Here is a 17493-nt window from a genome sequence, read left to right as displayed (position 1 = left end):
AGGACACTCTGTCTACCCCTACGGGCCTACTGCATCTTTCTTCTAACTCTCATTCTTTCTTCTTAAGGACATTATCAACATTTCTTTGTCTTACAGCCAACTAGTTCAATACAAGTAACTTCAACATATAAGCATTATCATGTCCTTTCAAGCATTATCATCACATTACTGTTCTTAAAACAGTATCACTCATAAGTACACAGTTGGTCATCCCCTTTAAGAGAGGATCAAGTCTTTCTGAGGTAGTACGTCTTCTCAGACTACCAGTCCACACTCAGCAAAGGCTCCGGTGCGGTATCTTCGCAAAGAGTCTCTTTTCAAGTAAAACCAGTAGGAAAACACCCTTAAGAAGGTGCGAACTATTTACAAGCAGTTTGTATCATGCACTGTTCATGATTCAGCAGTTTTTATAACATTGTGGAACAAAAAAGCAAAAATGAAAGTGAAAGCAAAAATAAAAAGCAATAGGGATCCTGGGTAAACAAAGGGATCCCTTTAAGAGTTAACCCAGGACGGGTTTTAGCAGCAAAACAGCAAGGAATTAAACAGTTAACTATTTACAGTTTCAGGTTTCCGAGACTTAGTTGGACGGCTTCCAGGGCTGCACCTGGCACTTAACCCCTCTTGGCCCGGGAAGGGTGAAGTCCAGGGTTGCACCCAGTGCTGGACAAACGCCGTTAATCCGTCTCTCATGTACGGTTAGGTCATGTACAGCGATGGAGGTCTGCGCAGCTTGAGTAGGGGCATTTGCGGCAGCAGAGGCAGCGGATGCTGCAAGATCAGTCACTGGAACGGAGTCAGCAGCTGTGGCACCAGCAGTCACGGGAGTGGTGTCGGTCGTCAGGGCAGGGTTGTCCTTCATACCTGCTTCAGATGCGGTCCCTCCGGTGCCGGTCTGCTCCGTCTGCGCTGGGGTCTGGAACGCTGGTTGCAGGGCCTTGTGCTGCGACGTTGTCATCTCTGCTTGCAGCACCTCGCTTTCCGGCAGGGCCTTGCTTTCTGGCTTCGGAGCGCTGGAACTTCTTTCTTGCTCCGGACCAGATGAGGCTGCCCACAGATGTCTGGTGAGGCTCCTGATGATGGTCTTCTTCCACCCGGCCTCAGTGCTCAGCTGCGTCCGCCGGGGTTGGTGGATCAGCTCGTCCGCTCCGGTCTGCAGGAGGTCAGCATCAACTGTGGAGGTCTGACTGCGGTGCCTCTCCGGGTAGCTGGGGGAGTCCTCGGCTCCGACCCCACGCTCCGGCTCCGGGCGGCTGGCCATGGCGTCCTCCATGTTGCTCGCTTCTTCTTCCTGGTCCTTTTCCCGCTCTCTTCTTCGTGGGCGGTTTCGTTTTCGTTGTCTCCACCCACCATTAAGGATCAGGAGGCGGATCTCGGCTGCTGACGGACACGTCCTCAAGGGGCCGAGATATTTAGACTGGGCGGCCATTGTCTTTCGCGCTCTTCAGCTTGTTCACGCCCACTTCCACGCCCTTCTTCTTCTCCTGCGCTCTCCTTAGCGCTGTAATGGCGGCGGTTTTGGCGGGAACTTCTGGCGGCAAGTGGCAACACACAGTCCTTGTAATAAAGCACAGTCCAAGCACGATAAATCACAGTTCCAAGGCACACATGACCTGATTCTTCAGGCTTAAGTAGATCCTGTTCGTGACGCCAAGTTGGAGCGCCCCCACACCGCCGCAGGGCCGAGGGGTACCCGGAGCCGGGCCTCTGGGTCTCTGCTCTGGGGTTGTCATGGTGGCTAGACCCGGTCCATGGCCCTGTCTGTCAGTGGGGGACGTCCGGTTCAATAAGTGGTGTTGTAACGGTGCAGTTGTGGGGTGCAGGTCGCGGTAAATAACGAGGACACCAGGTTGCAGTCTCTTTACCTCTTTACTGGAGATCTCTGAGTCCTCAGTCCAGAATACGGTTCACCAGGCTGCGCAAGTCCGGCCGGTCCAATGGCACCTCCAGAGTTCACTTCACAGGTGGAAATCGGTGCCTTCCTTCTTAGCGCTATGTGTTGTAGTCCTTCCCTGCTGTGCTTACGGAAAGTACCCCACAACCGTTGTGTCTGTTTCTTAAGTTCCCTCACAACTCGATTAAATGATGTTCTTCTAATCTTCCGTCCCTTCCTGATGTTACAGTTAGAACGGCACCCGTTTGTCGGATAGGCCTGGAGTTCTTCCGGGACCCTAGAGACGCCCCTCTCCCGCAATTGCCTCCCAAGACTTCATAGGTGATATGTGTTAGACAGCCTGCCTTAAACTGACTGTCCTGCCGCTGTTTAGAGTATTGCTTGAAGCTGAATGTTATAATACTCCCTCGGCGTTCCGGCCACCGGTAGTGCGCCTCAGTAGGGTGTTGCTCCGGTCTTACAGCACGACCCCTACTGGAATTCTCCTATTGCTTGATCTCGTTTCTCACTCAGCACAATCTATCTCGCTTCTAGTCCTTTCTTGGGTCCCGCCGCTTCCCGGAGCTGGCGCGGACCTGTTACGTTCTTTTCAATGCCAAGCCTCTGTCAGGATCCCACCCCTGACAGAGACCCTACTGTCTCTTCCTCCACAACACCCTCTGCCACTAGGTGTTGCTTCGTCCAATCCAGTCAGCTTTCTGATCTAACTTCCTGCCTGACCCCCAGTTTACCCACTATGGTGGGGAGTGGCCTAATGAATAGAACCCTTAGCTCCCCCCGGAGGCCCGGCTGTGAAATGTATTGGTGTCTGTGATACCTGATCAGATGAACTCCTTCAGTGCCATCGGACGCACCATGGCTCCCCATAGTGGCGGAGCCACAGTACTGCAACGACCAGGACTCTGGGGCACTGCACATGCACTAAAGACAAAATGCTCTGGGTTGCATCGCAGGGAGCAGCCATCTCTGCAAGACATACCTCCCATTGACTATACGGCCAGTCGCCATACCACATACCTCACAAGCAGCAGAAAAAAAGCAAATAAAAATGTCCTACGTGTCCCCCAAACTACCCTGCTAAATCTCCTCTGGCTTCAGTGCCGATGCTTCGGGTCCCTGATTGTTATTATTCACTTTGCAGCTATAATATAAGGTGTGGCCACAAGATGACTGCAGCCAAGTGCTAAGACTGGCAGAGACCCCCGGAGCATCAGTGCTGGACTGGCAGGGAATTCTTCATTTCTATGCTAATTATTTTTACATTCTTCGAAAACCTCTGTAGGGTCTGTTCACATGCACCGTCTTTGCTGCGGATTGTTCTACATCAAAAAAACAAATATTCAGTGTTTTTACAGCCTTTTCACTTGCATTTTTGTTTCCTATTCATTTGAACAAGGAAAAAGGTGCTGCAGAAATGCTGAAAGACAACATGCAACAGATTTACAAAAAAAGTGTCTTCTGGTCTGTGGCCATGTCTGACTGCTGTACTGGAACAGTTTGGAATAGTATAGTAGACTGCACTGTTCCATACAATAGTATATTAAGCCCTGTTCACACTGCAGTTCTTCAGTGCATCTGGTGGTTCTGCCTGAATCCCCTAAAAAATAGGATTCATGACGGGGCAACAGACTGCACTAACACAACCAGGGTTCAAATGAATTTCATTAGTTTTTTTCTGAAATTGACCATCTGATTTATTTTCTTAGGCTGGAGACACACTAGAATATGTCATCCGATGTGAGAACATCACATGTGATATACTAATGACCCTTCGCTCCTGCTCTGCTGTGAGCGGGAGCCAAGTGTTAGTGCACTGTGCACCGATCCTCTCGCATGACAGCGTCAGACCACAGTTGTGCAGGAAGCGGAGAAGGTAATTTCTCCATCTCCTCTGCTGCTGGTGTCGGCGTATATCGCACTGCAGTTGGGTGATATCCAAGTGCTGTGCATTGTGTCATTCGCACCCATAGACTTGTATGGCTGCGTGTGAGCTGAGTCTCGCTGCCAGTCACAGCATGCTGCCTAATCGGCATGCAAAAATAATCGCAGATCGGAGCTGCTCCATAGAGTAACACTGGGCCGAGTGTTATGCAATGTTTTATCACATAGCACTTGGCCCTGTTAAACGGTAGTGTGACTCCGGCCTTAGAGTCTAAGTTTGCGTTTTTTCTTCTAGTGTCCGCTTTTCTGTGGCTGTTGGAATAGATGAAGATGTTCAAAAAAAAAATACCGTACATACTCGAGTATAAGCTGAGATTTTCAGCTCATTTTTTTAGGCTGAAAGTGCCCCTCTCGGCTTATAATCGAGTCATTGTCCCAGGGGGTCGGCAGGGGAGGGGGAGCGGCGGCTGTCACATACTCACCTGCTCGTAGTGCGGTCCCTGCATTTCCAATGGTCTCCGGGCAGTTTGTTCCTGTGTTTCAGCGGTCACTTGGTACCGCTCATTAAAGTAAAGAATATGGACGTCACTCTACTCCCATAGGGGTGGAGCCGCATATTCATTACTTTAATGAGCGGTACCTGGGACCGCTGAACACTGGAACAAGCTGCCGGCGCCGAGACCATCTGTCAGTGAGAAGCTGCCAGGGACCGCACCGGGAGCAGGTGAGTATAACGGGGGAGGGGGATCATTGCGCGATATTCACCTGTCCCCGTTCCACTGCCAGGTGTCGCTCCGTCTTCCACATCCTCTGGCTCTGACGTTCAGGTCAGAGGGCTCAATCACATGTTTAGTGTGTGCCCTCTGCCTGAACAGTCACTGCAGAGGACGCAGAAGACGGAGTGGCACCCGGCGGTGGAACGGGGACAGGTGAATATCGCAAGTGCAATGGCCTGATCCTCCAGTGCCCCTTGCTGGCAGTGCTGGCACAGTCTGTTCTCCCGTGGCTTGTATGTCTGTCGTTGCCCCCCTGTTTCCACCTCTAGACTGTGCAATACATTAAATGAGGTATTGGTTGATACTTTTGCCATTATTTGTTTAATTTGCACTTTTTACCACCAAAAATGCTTCTGTTCCTAGTGTCATACAGTAGGGGACCTGACTCTAAAATAGTTTGTAGCATCTAGTGTGTTATAGAGGCCCGACCCAGAGGCCACCAAAAATTCCTTCTGTTCCTTAGTGTCATACAGTAGGGGACATCTGACTTTCAAATTGTTTGTAGTATATCTTCTTTGTCATACAGGCCTCATCCACACTCAAATAATGTTCCTCCACCTCAACATCACACCCAGTACAGTCCACAGAGTTGGCACCCCAATTCCCCTTGCTTCCCCCCATGTCCCAGCTCTCCAACCATACAACTGACTGTACGGAACCACAGATGGGTGAGTCTGAAGAGCTGTTCGCACATTCTATGCTATGGTCATCAGAAGTATACTCAAAAACTTCACAGAGTAAAGAGGAGGAAATCTGCACCGATGCCCAAATCTTTTTTTAGCTTGGATCCGGGGCATGATGAAGTGGGGTCCGAATTGCATCCTGACCTTCATCATCAGACATTAACCCTTGGGGGGAGGTGATCCTGATGAGACTCAGATATCTGAGGCTCACACGGACTGTACTGTGCTGTCAGGGCAGGAAGAGGAGGAGGGTGACTCCAAGGGCAAGGAATGTGATAACACAGAGGATGATGATGATGAGGTGTTAGATTCCAGTTGGCGTGAGCATAGAGGCACACAGCTGAGTAGGACTGTACTATGCTGTCAGGGCAGGAAGAGGAGGAGGGTGACTCCAAGGGCAAGGAATGTGATAACACAGAGGATGATGATGATGAGGTGTTAGATTCCAGTTGGCGTGAGCATAGAGGCACACAGCTGAGTAGGTCATGTGAGGAGGAAGACGAGGAGGTTAAGTTGCATCGCAGACACATAGTGATGCAGCCAAAGAATGAGCCCAGTCACGTAATTTGCGAACTTTGCAAAAAAAAAAACTGAGTCGAGGTAAAAAGTACAATAATTTGACTATTACATGTATGAACTTTCACATGCGCAAACAACATGCGCAACTGTAGGAACCCACTGTGCAGAAATGCGGACCTCAAAAACCACATCAGCTGCCCCATCAATCACATCTGCTGATTCTTTCTCTTCCTCTCTTACCATGCCAACTATTGAGATGCAGGTCTTTGACTGCAGAAACTTGGGATTCTTTACCCCCTTCAGTCACGCTGAATGAGAACCCATCGTTAGCTGTAACGGAAGCGGACATGCCTGCTGTTTTTGACCAATCTCAGAGAACAAGCTCACATCAACTTTCTCAATCCACCGTAACATCTCCGCCTGCACCTCTCTTGCAGCACGGCAACCAGCCCACAGTTTCGCAGTTGTGGTCACATAAAAGATTGTTTCCTCCTACGCATGACAAAGCTAAGAGGTTGAACTTCACCATCTCCAATCTGTTGGCAAGGGAAATGCTGCCTTTCCGCTTGGTAGATACAGACGGTTTCCAAAAGCTGATGGCCGCCGCAGTCCCCCAGTAACAAGTGCCCAGTCACTATTACTTTTCTAAGAAAGCTGTGCCTGCGCTACACCAGCTTGTCACATTACAGGCAACAGCTCCCGTTCCTTAACTAAATCTCTGTCTGCGAGGGTGCATTTCACCACAGACACTTGGACGAGTAAGCAGGGCCAAGGGCGTTACATCTCGTTGACTGGGCACTGGGTGACTACAGTGGCTGTGGGGGCAGGCATCGCTCCACAAGTCTTGGAATCCCCAAGGCTTGCAGGACAAGCATCTACATTTAACACTTCCTCCACTGCTTCTGGCTCCTCTATCTCCTCTAGGGCCTCCACCTGCGCCCTCAACCTCTGCCTTAATGAGACATGCGTTCCAACGGTGCAGAGCAAATCCCCACCACCTCCGTACTGCGCAGCCAGGGCTCACCACAATCAGGCAGTATTAAAATTGATATTCCTTAGAGATCGCAGTTATACAGCTGAAGGGTTATGGACAGCTCTCCAGGCTGAGTTTGATCAATGACTGTCTCTGCTGAACCTGCATCCAGGGAAGGCTGTTTCTGATAATAGTGCGAAACTGGTGGCGGCCCTATGGCGAGGCAAGCTCACACACGTGCCTTGCATGGCTCATGTCCTCAACCTGGTGGTACAGCGTTTTCACCACCAGTATCCTGGCCTGGGTGAGCTGCTCCAGAAAGGACGCAAGTTGTGCACTCATTTCTGCCGTTTGCACCCCTCAGGTCATCTACTTGCATCGATACAGAGGTCTTTTTCCATACCAGTTAACAGGTTGATATGCGATGTGCCGACACGGTGGAATTCCACCCTGCACATGTTGCAGCGACTGTGGCAGCAGCAAGGAGCCCTGACGCAGTATGTTATGTCGTATAGCCTGGGCCAATGCAGCATGGATGTGGTGCATACCTTGTTTACAGTGTGGGCACAGATTAAGGACCTCTGCATCCTTCTGCACAGTTTAAAAATGGCTAGTAAGATGGTTAGCGCTGATGACACCATCATCAGCATCACTATTCCGGACATCTATATGCTGGAGCAGACTTTGAATAGCCTGGGGGAGGAGATGGTGGTCCCAGAAGAAGAGGAGGAAGCAGAGAAGGATGCGGAAGGGATAACATTGTCTCTAAGTTCCAGACTGTCGTCACACAGGAAGGTGCCAAGGGAGGTTGGATTACTATGATCAAGGAGAGGCTGTTGATAACAGACAAACTGTTATCAAAGATGCAAGATCCGAGGAACAAATGGAGGAAGTGGTGATGGGTGAGCAACTGTCAGATGAAGAGGATAATCCTCCCCTCTCTGTTCATGGATGGCGGGAGGGGATGGAGGAATCAAACCTCATTGTTACCCAGCCACCAACATGGCATGGGCTTGGACTTTATGGTAGAGTCCGACATATGAGTGCCTTCTTGCTGCAACATGATCCCCATATAGTTTTGATTAGGAATACTGCTGACTACTGGGTTGCCACTCTGTTAGATCCATGTTATAAAACCAAATTTTGCCAGATGCTTCCCCCCTGGAAAGGAACCCACGGATGCTCGAGTATCGAAACACGCTTTTGCACAACCTTAAGAGAGCTTTTCCCCAATGCAGCAGTGAAGCACACAGTTTGCTTCGCAGCTCTAGACTTCCAACCTCCGGCAAGTCAATTCGTCAACGCCAAAACATTAGCTGCAGCAGCAGTGGTGTAAGTGGAAGAAGCAATTTCTGTGAGTCCTTTGACACTTTTTTTTAGACCAGCTCGTGCACCATCACAACAGAGTCCAAGTCTTACACGTGGTGAACGAATGGCGCTGATGGTGCAGGAGTATCTAGAACTGAATATCAATACCATCAAGGAGGGTTTGGACCCTTTCACATTTTGATCTTCCAAAATGGATGAGTGGCCTGAGCTCGCCTCACATGTCTTGGAGGTTTTATCGTGCCCAGCAGCCAGCATTCTCTCAGAACGTGTCTTCAGGGCTGCTGGTGGTGTTCTGACAGATAAGCGCAGCCGGCTGTCCACTGAAAGTGTAGACCACCTAACTTTCATCAAGATTAACAAGTCATGGATCTCCAAGGACTTTTGCACTCCAATCACAGACTGTACAGAATAGGTGATATTGCATTTTTTTGTGTGATTCATTAATGTCACGTAACTGCACGCTGTGATAGCTTTAGTGTGGCTTCTGTGCCTGCTGTGGCTGCTGCCGCTGCTGATGTTAACACAAATTTGTGGAAATGTGAACAGTCATGGTTAGTCTACATCTCCTGGGTTAGCTGTAGTGGAAGACGTGTTGGTCCCAATTATACTATTTCTATTCTCATGACAGTTATTCCACTTCTATGGTGTAAGGCCCTCATTTTTTAAAATGTAAAAACTCCAGCTTGGGTGTCCATCTGCTGGATTGAGTGTAGTGGAAGACCTGTCGGTCCCTATTATACAATTTCTACTGTGGTGAAATTGATGCCACTTCTGTGGTGTAAGGTCCTCATTTGTTTAAATGTGAACACTCCTGGTTGAGTATCCATCTGCTGGATTGGGTGTAGTGGAAGACCTGTCAGTCCCTATTATACTATCTATACTGTGGTGAAATTGATGCTACTTTTGTGGTGTCTGCCAATAATTTTGGGAAATGTGAACACTCCTGGCTGGGTGTCCATCGGCTGGATTGGGTGTAGTGGAAGACCTGTCAGTCCCTATTATACTATTTCTACTCTTGTGAAATTTATGCAACTTCTGTGGTGTAAGGCCCTCATTTGTTTAAATGTGAACACTCCTAGTTGGGCGTTCATCTGCTGGATTGGGCATAGTGGAAGACCAGTCAGTCCCTATTATACTATTTCTACTGTGGTGAAATTGATGCCACTTCTGTGGTGTAAGGCCCTCATTTGTTTAAATGTGAACACTCCTGGTTGGGTGTCCAATTGCTGGATTGGGCATAGTGGAAGACCTGTCGGTCCCTATTACATGATTTCTACTGTGGTGAAATTGATGCCACTTCTGTGAAGTAATGCCCTCATTTTTTTAAATGTGAACACTCCTGGTTGGGTGTCCATCTGCTGGATTGGGTGTTGTGGAAGACCTGTCAGTCCGTATTATACTATTTCTACTGTGGTAAAATTAATGCCACTTTGGTGGTGTCTGCCAATAATTTTTGGAAATGTGAACACTCCTGGTTGGGTGTCCATCTGCTGGATTGGGCGTAGTGGAAGACCACTCGATCCCTATTATAATATTTCTACTGTGGTGAAATTGATGCCACTTCTGTGGTGTAAGGCCCTCATTTATTTAAATGTGAACACTCCTGGTTGGGTGTCCATCTGCTGGATTGGGTGTAGTGGAAGACCTGTCAGTCCCTATTATACTATCTTTACTGTGGTGAAATTGATGCCACTTTGGTATTGTCTGCCAATAATTTTTGGAAATGTGAACATTCCTGGTTGGGTGTCCATCTGCTGGATTGGGCGTTGTGGAAGACCTGTCGACCCCTATTATGCTATTTCTACTATGGTGAAATTGAAGCCACTTCTGTGGTGTAAGGCCCTCATTTGTTTAAATGTGAACACTCATGGTTGGGCTTCCATCTGCTGGATTGAGTGTAGTGGAAAACCTGTCGGTCCCTACTATATCTATTTCTACTGTGGTAAAATTGATGCCACTTTGGTGGTGTCTGCCAATAATTTTTGGAAATGTGAACACTCCTGGTTGAATCTCCTTCATGCATGTTGCCTGTAACAATAGGCCTCCAAGACTGTCAGGCCTTCACTTCCTTGGACTCATCTACCTGTGTTACTATCCTTACATTTTTCTGACAATAATAGTCTACAAAACTGATATTTGTGCCACTTGAGTGTGGCTCAGCATGAAACCAGGTTGCATGTGGTATTAGGGCTCTCAACAAATGAGGCCTACACCAATCCCTCACCCACTTCATCTTACTGTAATGCTCAATTGAAAGCTGTAAATGCTGTCCCAGACCCTGATACCTCAGGCCTGGCTGATTGCTGCAGTGCCATGCTACAATTTGTACTGTGGGTAAATTGAGGCCACCTTCCTGGAGTTTGTCCCTATTTTGATGTGTTTTGGCAGCATTTGGGGCCGTTATAAGGCGTTGTGCATGCAGTTGTTTTTGCCTCTCATTGACTGTAATGGCGTTCGGCTATGTGTGGCGAATATTCGAACTGAACATTGAAATATTTGCTCATCTCTAGTCTTAACGCATAGCAGATCCGATGGCACCATAACTGCCGCTCTAGGACCGTCCAGAAAAGAGTAATGATCTTTCATAGGTTTTGGGAGATTTAGCTACAAACCTCCAGGGGAGGGGATTTATGTTCAGCCCAGAGGGCAGGAGGGGAGTAATCCAAAGGGCATAAAAGCTAGTGTAAGGTCTGCATCTCTCTCTCAACTTTGAATGGGGGAGTGTCGCGTCGAATAGCATGCTGTGAAGGACCTAGGACCCAGCTAGAAGTTGATGCCCCCTGAGGCCCAGCGTACACATGAGTGAACATCACACAGTAATTGACATGATCCATCTGCTAATATCTTTTGTACTATACCCTGTATTTGTATATGTGACCATTGTATATATATCAGTGTTGTGTATATAGTGTAATGTCTAGTGTGCTCTGAAGGCAATGAAATATATAATTTAAGATTGGGCTGCTCTTATATCTCGATGCACGAATGTACACGTTCGTTTCTCGGTTTAATTTTCCATGCTACCAGGGCTGGTTTCTGGCCCAATATAACCATGGTAATGGTCCAGGCGTATATTGAACAAGGAACTGGTGGCAGTCTTACCAGGCTGACCAGGCACTGTTTCACTGGTGCTAATGAAAGGGGCCTCTCAGCCTGTCAGGGTTATGGGTGAGTGGGGTGCAACGTCATTGTCTGCGTGGGCCATATGCTCTCACTCCCCGTGCCTCCCTGGGCCCATGTGGACAAGGGGTGTCTGTGTAAAACAGTACCAATCTGACTTTGCGTGTCCCCAGGGGGTGCGGAATGTCACGTTGTCACAAGCGAGGAAACCTTACCACATAATCTAACTGATGTAATATTGATATCAGGTGGGGTGGCGAGGTGCAGATCCTTCACAGGGACATACTGTATACCATCAGACTCTAGTTACGCCACTGCGTGCAGCCCATGTGCTGTCTGTGATTAGCATTGCAATGAATAGGAGAAGTTTTTTAAAGTTTATAATTTTTTATTTTTAGACCGTTTTTTGCTTACATGATAAATCACTGATGTCTTGGGAGAGCACGTCCAAGTTCAGACTGCCATTCGAATTGTTGTCTCAGAGACTAGCGTCCGGCTGCTATGTCAGTTGGCGACTTCTAAAAAGAGAAACACAGGAGCGACTAAACGAGTGCTCCTGTGTATGGCATCTGGTATATGGTATAGCAGCTGAGATGAGATGACCAACCTAATGTGGTCAGTTTTAGAGTGCATGCAGATGAAAGTATGAAAAATTGTCTGAGTTTCATCTAGAAAACTTTGACAATTTTTTTGTAATGTTTATCAGATTTTCATCTGTGTGCCATCCTTGTGTCCAGGCTCAGACTGGCCCACAAGGTAACAGGGGAATCCCCCGGTGGGCCCCTGTGCAGATCTGGGCCCCCAACCCCACTGTATGGGCAGTACTTGGCATAATTCACATAATTTACTTTCTACCGAAAAAAGCAGCATCTCATTCAGTAACCAAACTACGGTACCTAGTTTATTATTATGTAGAGATAACAGGTAAATTTGTGAATGAGGGTAGTATAATATTTGTATGCAGGTGACATGTGGGCCCCCAAAGTCAATGTTTCTGGTGGGCCCTTGGCACGCCAGTCCGACACTGCTTGTGTCCATTTTTTATGTTCATGTGAGATCCATTTTCATACAACTACATTAAAACATGTACATGATCACATACAATTTCCTAAGATTAGGCCACATGCACACATTCAGTATTTGGTCAGTATTCTATATCAGTATTCGTAAGCTAAAACCAGGAGCTGAAATACGGCCGAGTCTCGCATGTTAATACCCGACAACTGCACCCGGCACTCAGGAGCGGAGCGTGCGGCTCCATGTATTGCTATGCGGCCGCATGCTCCTCTCCTGAGTGACGGCAGCAATGCCGGGTATTAACCATGTGGACGCCGGGGGACATGACAAACATCAGAAGGTGAGTATGTAGTGTTTTTTTTTTACTTTTACAATGGTAACCAGGGTAAATATCGGGTTACTAAGCGCGGCCCTGCACTTAGTAACCTGATATTTACCCTGGTTACCCGGGTGCTGCAGGGGGACTTCGGCATCGTTGAAGACAGTTTCAACGATGCCAAAGTCGTTCCCCTGATCGTTGGTCGCTGGAGAGAGCGGTCTGTGTGACAGCTCCCCAGCGACCTAAACAGCGACGCTGCAGCGATCGGCTCGTTGTCTATATTGCTGCAGCGTCACTGAGTGTGACGGTACCTTTAGTGTGAAGGTACTGAGGACCGCTATCTGGAGGCTCATGCTAACCCTTATCAGCTCCTGAGATTGGCTACCCTCAATCTGATCCTGACACATTGTCTTGCAATGTCGGGACCTGATATAATTGATGGTAGGACTGATGCAACTGCTATCGTAGTTCTTGGCTAATTCCCTAATAATTGGAGTATTATTTCTTGCTATTTCTAATGATGTTGCTCTTTTGACACTTTTGGCTAACAACCTTCTCCTCTCCTGCTGGTTTTGTTTGATACATCTCTACATTTTCTTTAGTGTTTCATACATAAATTAAAAGATGAGACAATTTGCATTTCATTGCCTCACAAGCTTAGCTAATCCTTCAGTTGTATCTGGATATAGTCAGATGTTCACCATTGCCTACACAAGGCAGTAATGATGTCTATTAGTCTCCTGTCTTGTAGCTGTGGCCTACAAACATCATTTTTGTAGCAGCTGTCGTTTATTTGTGTAACCTGGTGTGGTATCTGGCAGTGCACAAGTTAACATGGCCTACTTCTTTATTGCTGTCATGGGAAGTCAGCTCTGTTGCTTTACATAACACCTTCCCATTCCTAGGTCGCTAGACCATAACCATACAGATCTCTCTTTCATGGTCTAGAAGCAAACATGAATAATATAAATGCGCCACTGTAGGTGAAGAAATGATGCAAAGTATTCATTGGCCTGAATGTGTTTTCTTACAGATTTACTTGTGACCAAAAAAATACAACTATTCATGCGCAATCTGGAAATCTGTTTTTAGTCACCGATAAGAATGAATGCTCCTTTTCTCAAGTCGGATGTGCCCCTTCCTGGAAGGGTTAAGAAATGCCACAGAGAGGGTGTTAGGGGCAAGAGATTCAAGAAAGGTAAAAACTGCAATATAGCTGGTGGCAAATGTGTCTAAGGTTTTTCACTTTTTTGCAAAATTCTAAATGCCTTTAGACCCAATGTAATTATGGGCATAGTAGTTAATGCGGGTTCTCTAATTGCCATACTATAAAGTAGGAAAATAAGGAATTCTTGGGAAACTGAAGAAGGGTGGAACTTCCTGGATCAGGAAATGAAACCTGTTACTATGATTCCCACGAGAAGACGAATAACAACACCTTTCATCATAGCCTTACATGCTATACTCCAGCAGTAAAGCAGCTTTGTCCCTATGAAAGAAAGCCATCAATTCACAATAAATATACACAGTGGTTTTCTAATTATGATGGATTCTTGTGTACATTTTCAGGCCTCTAAAATTCATAGAGACATAATAATATTTTAACTACACAGTCCTGGTCATTAAAAATATATACAGTATATACATACATGGGAAATAGTGTAAAAGCTACATGACACATCCAGACTAATTAGAACTAATGCAAATAGTGTTTCTCACCAAGTGAGTAATGTTAAAGGGGTTGTCTGGCCTTAGGGTACAAGTCTGCAGTCACTCTATGTGACTGCACACTTGTGAATCCTAATATTGCGCGCAATGCGTGCTGAGGATTCTCCAGTGCCAGTAGTGAGCATGCGACTTCCAAACGTGTGCTCATGTGCTATCTAGGGATGAGCAAACATGAACTGTAATGTACAGGGTTCGTACCGGACACATAATGTCCGGTACCGAACACCAAACACGGGCTTCTTACTATACGTCATGTTACTGTTCGGGTTTGGCTGTCTAATAAAGCTTGGTGAAAGGTTGCAGCACAGCCAATCAACAAGCTTTAAGACTGTGGGCCCTTCCGGCCCCATCACAGACATGTCAAGTAATGGCATGGCTGTGATTGGCAGATGCACCATGTGACTGGTCTGACAATGTGAAAAAAAAAATTAAAAAACAACAACGTAGGGTCCCCCTTATTGTTATACCCACCCAAAGGAAAGCAGACAGCTCAGCACTAGTCTTGTTATCTGGGAAGTAGTCAATATCCATTTAGATTACCAGCCTATTACCAGCCTATTAATATCAGCCTCCAATTGTCTGCTCTGCCTTAGCTGGTTAATAACAACGGGAGGGGTGGCGGGTCCTACAGAAAATGACATGGGGTCTCCCCTATTATTTACTAACCAGCTAAGGCTGAGCAGACAGCTGCTGGCTGATATTAATTGCCTGAGAAGAGCCATGGATATTGGCCCCATGCCAACCTAATAATACCAGTCCACAGCTGCCTCCGAAATGGCACATCCATTACATGTGCCAAATCTGGTGCTTAGGCTCAGCTCTTCCTGATTGCCTGGTGCCTGTCAGATGTCCCCATTACTAACCCCATTGTCAAAAGAAAGAAAGGCAAACGTACTTTAATTGTAAAAAGCACTCACGAACAAATTCCCCCTTTCCCTCCATTTATTAAAAAGAAAAAAAATAATCCACAGGCGTAATACGTCAGAATCAAAATGAAGGTCCCACGATGATCCCAGTTTTTTTCCTCTAGTCTATGGAGCTGCGTTCAGACTGGAGCTGCATCCACTGTCGGGTCTGATGTTGTACTACGCGAGACCCGACCACAGTAATGTCACCTCCGTTCATAGCGGCTGGTTTTTAAAAATAGGGGGATACCATGTAATGTAACCAGCTAAGGCAAAGCAGACAGCTGGGAGCTGATATTAATAGGCTGGGAAGTTAAATGGATATTGACTCCTAATAAGACCAACTCACAACTGTCTGCTTTCCCTTGGCTGGTTATTAACCCCTTCATGACCTTGGGATTTTCCGTTTTCCCGTGTTCGTTTTTCACTCCCCTCCTTCCCAGAGCCATAACTTTTTTATTTTTCCGTCAATTTGGCCATGTGAGGGCTTATTTTTTGCAGGACTTTTGAACGACATCATTGGTTTTACCATGTCGTGTACTAGAAAACGGGAAAAAAATTCCAAGTGCAGTGAAATTGCAAAAAAAGTGCAATCCCACACTTGTTTTTTGTTTGGCTTTTATGCTAGGTCCACTAAATGCTAAAACTGACCTACCATTATGATTCTCCAGGTCAGTACGAGTTCATAGACACCTAACATGACTAGGTTATTTTTCACCTAAGTGGTGAAAAAAAATTCCAAACTTTGCAAAAAAAAAAAAAAAAGCGCCATTTTCCGATACTCGTTGCGTCTCCATTTTTCGCGATCTGGGGTCAGGTGAGGGCTTATTTTTTGCAAGCCGAGCTGGCGTTTTTAATGATAGCATTTTGGTGCAGATACGTTCTTTTGCATTTTAATGCAATGTCGCAGCAATCAAAAAAACGTAATTCTGGCGCTTCAAATTTTTTTCTCGTTACGCCGTTTAGCGATCAGGTTAATGCTTTTTTTTATTGATAGATCGGGCGATTCTGAACGTGGCGATACCAAATATGTGTAGGTTTGATTTTTTTTTTATTGATTTATTTTGATTGGGGCGAAAGGGGTGTGATTCAAACTTTTATATTTTTTTATTTTTTTCACTTTTTTTTAAACTTTTTTTTTTACTTTTGCCATGCTTCAATAGCCTCCATGGGAGGCTAGAAGCAGGCACAGCACGATCGCCTCTGCTACATAGCAGCGATCTGCTGTTCGCTGCTATGTAGCAGAAAATCAGGTGTGCTGTGAGCGCCAACCACAGGGTGGCGCTCACAGCTACCGGCGATCAGTAACCATAGAGGTCTCAAGGACCTCTATGGTTACAATACTGAAGCATCGCCGACCTCCGATCATGTGACGGGGGTCGGCGATGACGTCATTTCCGGCCGCCCGGCCGTATGCGGTAGTTAAATGCCGCTGTCTGCGTTTGACAGCGGCATTTAACTAGTTAATAGCGGCGGGTGAATCGCGATTTCACCCGCCGCTATTGTGGGCACATGTCAGCTGTTCAAAACAGCTGACATGTCCCGGCTTTGATGCGGGCTCACCGCGGAGCCCGCATCAAAGCAGGGGAGCTGACCTCGGACGTACTATCCCGTCCGAGGTCAGTAAGGGGTTAAAAATAGGGGGACCCCACATCATTTTTTTCATTAATTTATTAACAAGTACAGTAAACTACACCTGCAAGGCACTGCTCCCGTTGGACCAACCGTGGACATAAGTGTAGGACCGTAGGTTAAATAGGGCACATGTGGAATCTGTGACAAACATGATACACGGTTGCGTGAAGGGGGCTGTACAGTCAAATAATAGAAAACATTAGCAGAATTGCCGTCTTTTTCTACATCCTAGCTCACAAACAGCAGAATAAAAAGAGATTTCAAAAAAGTCCTACATGTCCCCCAAACTACTCTGCTGTATCTCCTCTGGCTCCAAGGCCGATGGTTATAATTCACTTTGCAGCTATAATAAAAGGTGAAGCCACAAGATGACTGCAGCCCAGTGCTAAGACTGGCCGAGACCCCCAGACCCACAAGACCACTGCAGCCCAGTGCGAAGACTGGCAGAGACCCCCAGAGCATCGGTGCTGGAGCCGCAGGGGATTTATCATTTCATGCTAATTAGTTTTACATTCTCAGAAAACCCCTGTAGTGTTTGTTCACATGCACCATTGTTGATGCAGATTGATCTACAGTGTTGGCAGGAAATATTCTGCGTTTTTGCAGCCTTTTCACTTGCATTTTTGTGTCCCATTCATTTGTGTAATTTCACTTTCACTTTCAATCAGAGCAATCGTAATATTTCACTAATGAAAATTGGTGAAATATTACAAA

This window comes from Ranitomeya variabilis, chromosome 3, assembly GCF_051348905.1.
Source record: "Ranitomeya variabilis isolate aRanVar5 chromosome 3, aRanVar5.hap1, whole genome shotgun sequence".
NCBI classification, from domain to species: domain Eukaryota; kingdom Metazoa; phylum Chordata; class Amphibia; order Anura; family Dendrobatidae; genus Ranitomeya; species Ranitomeya variabilis.
This window is presented reverse-complemented; position numbering follows the sequence as displayed.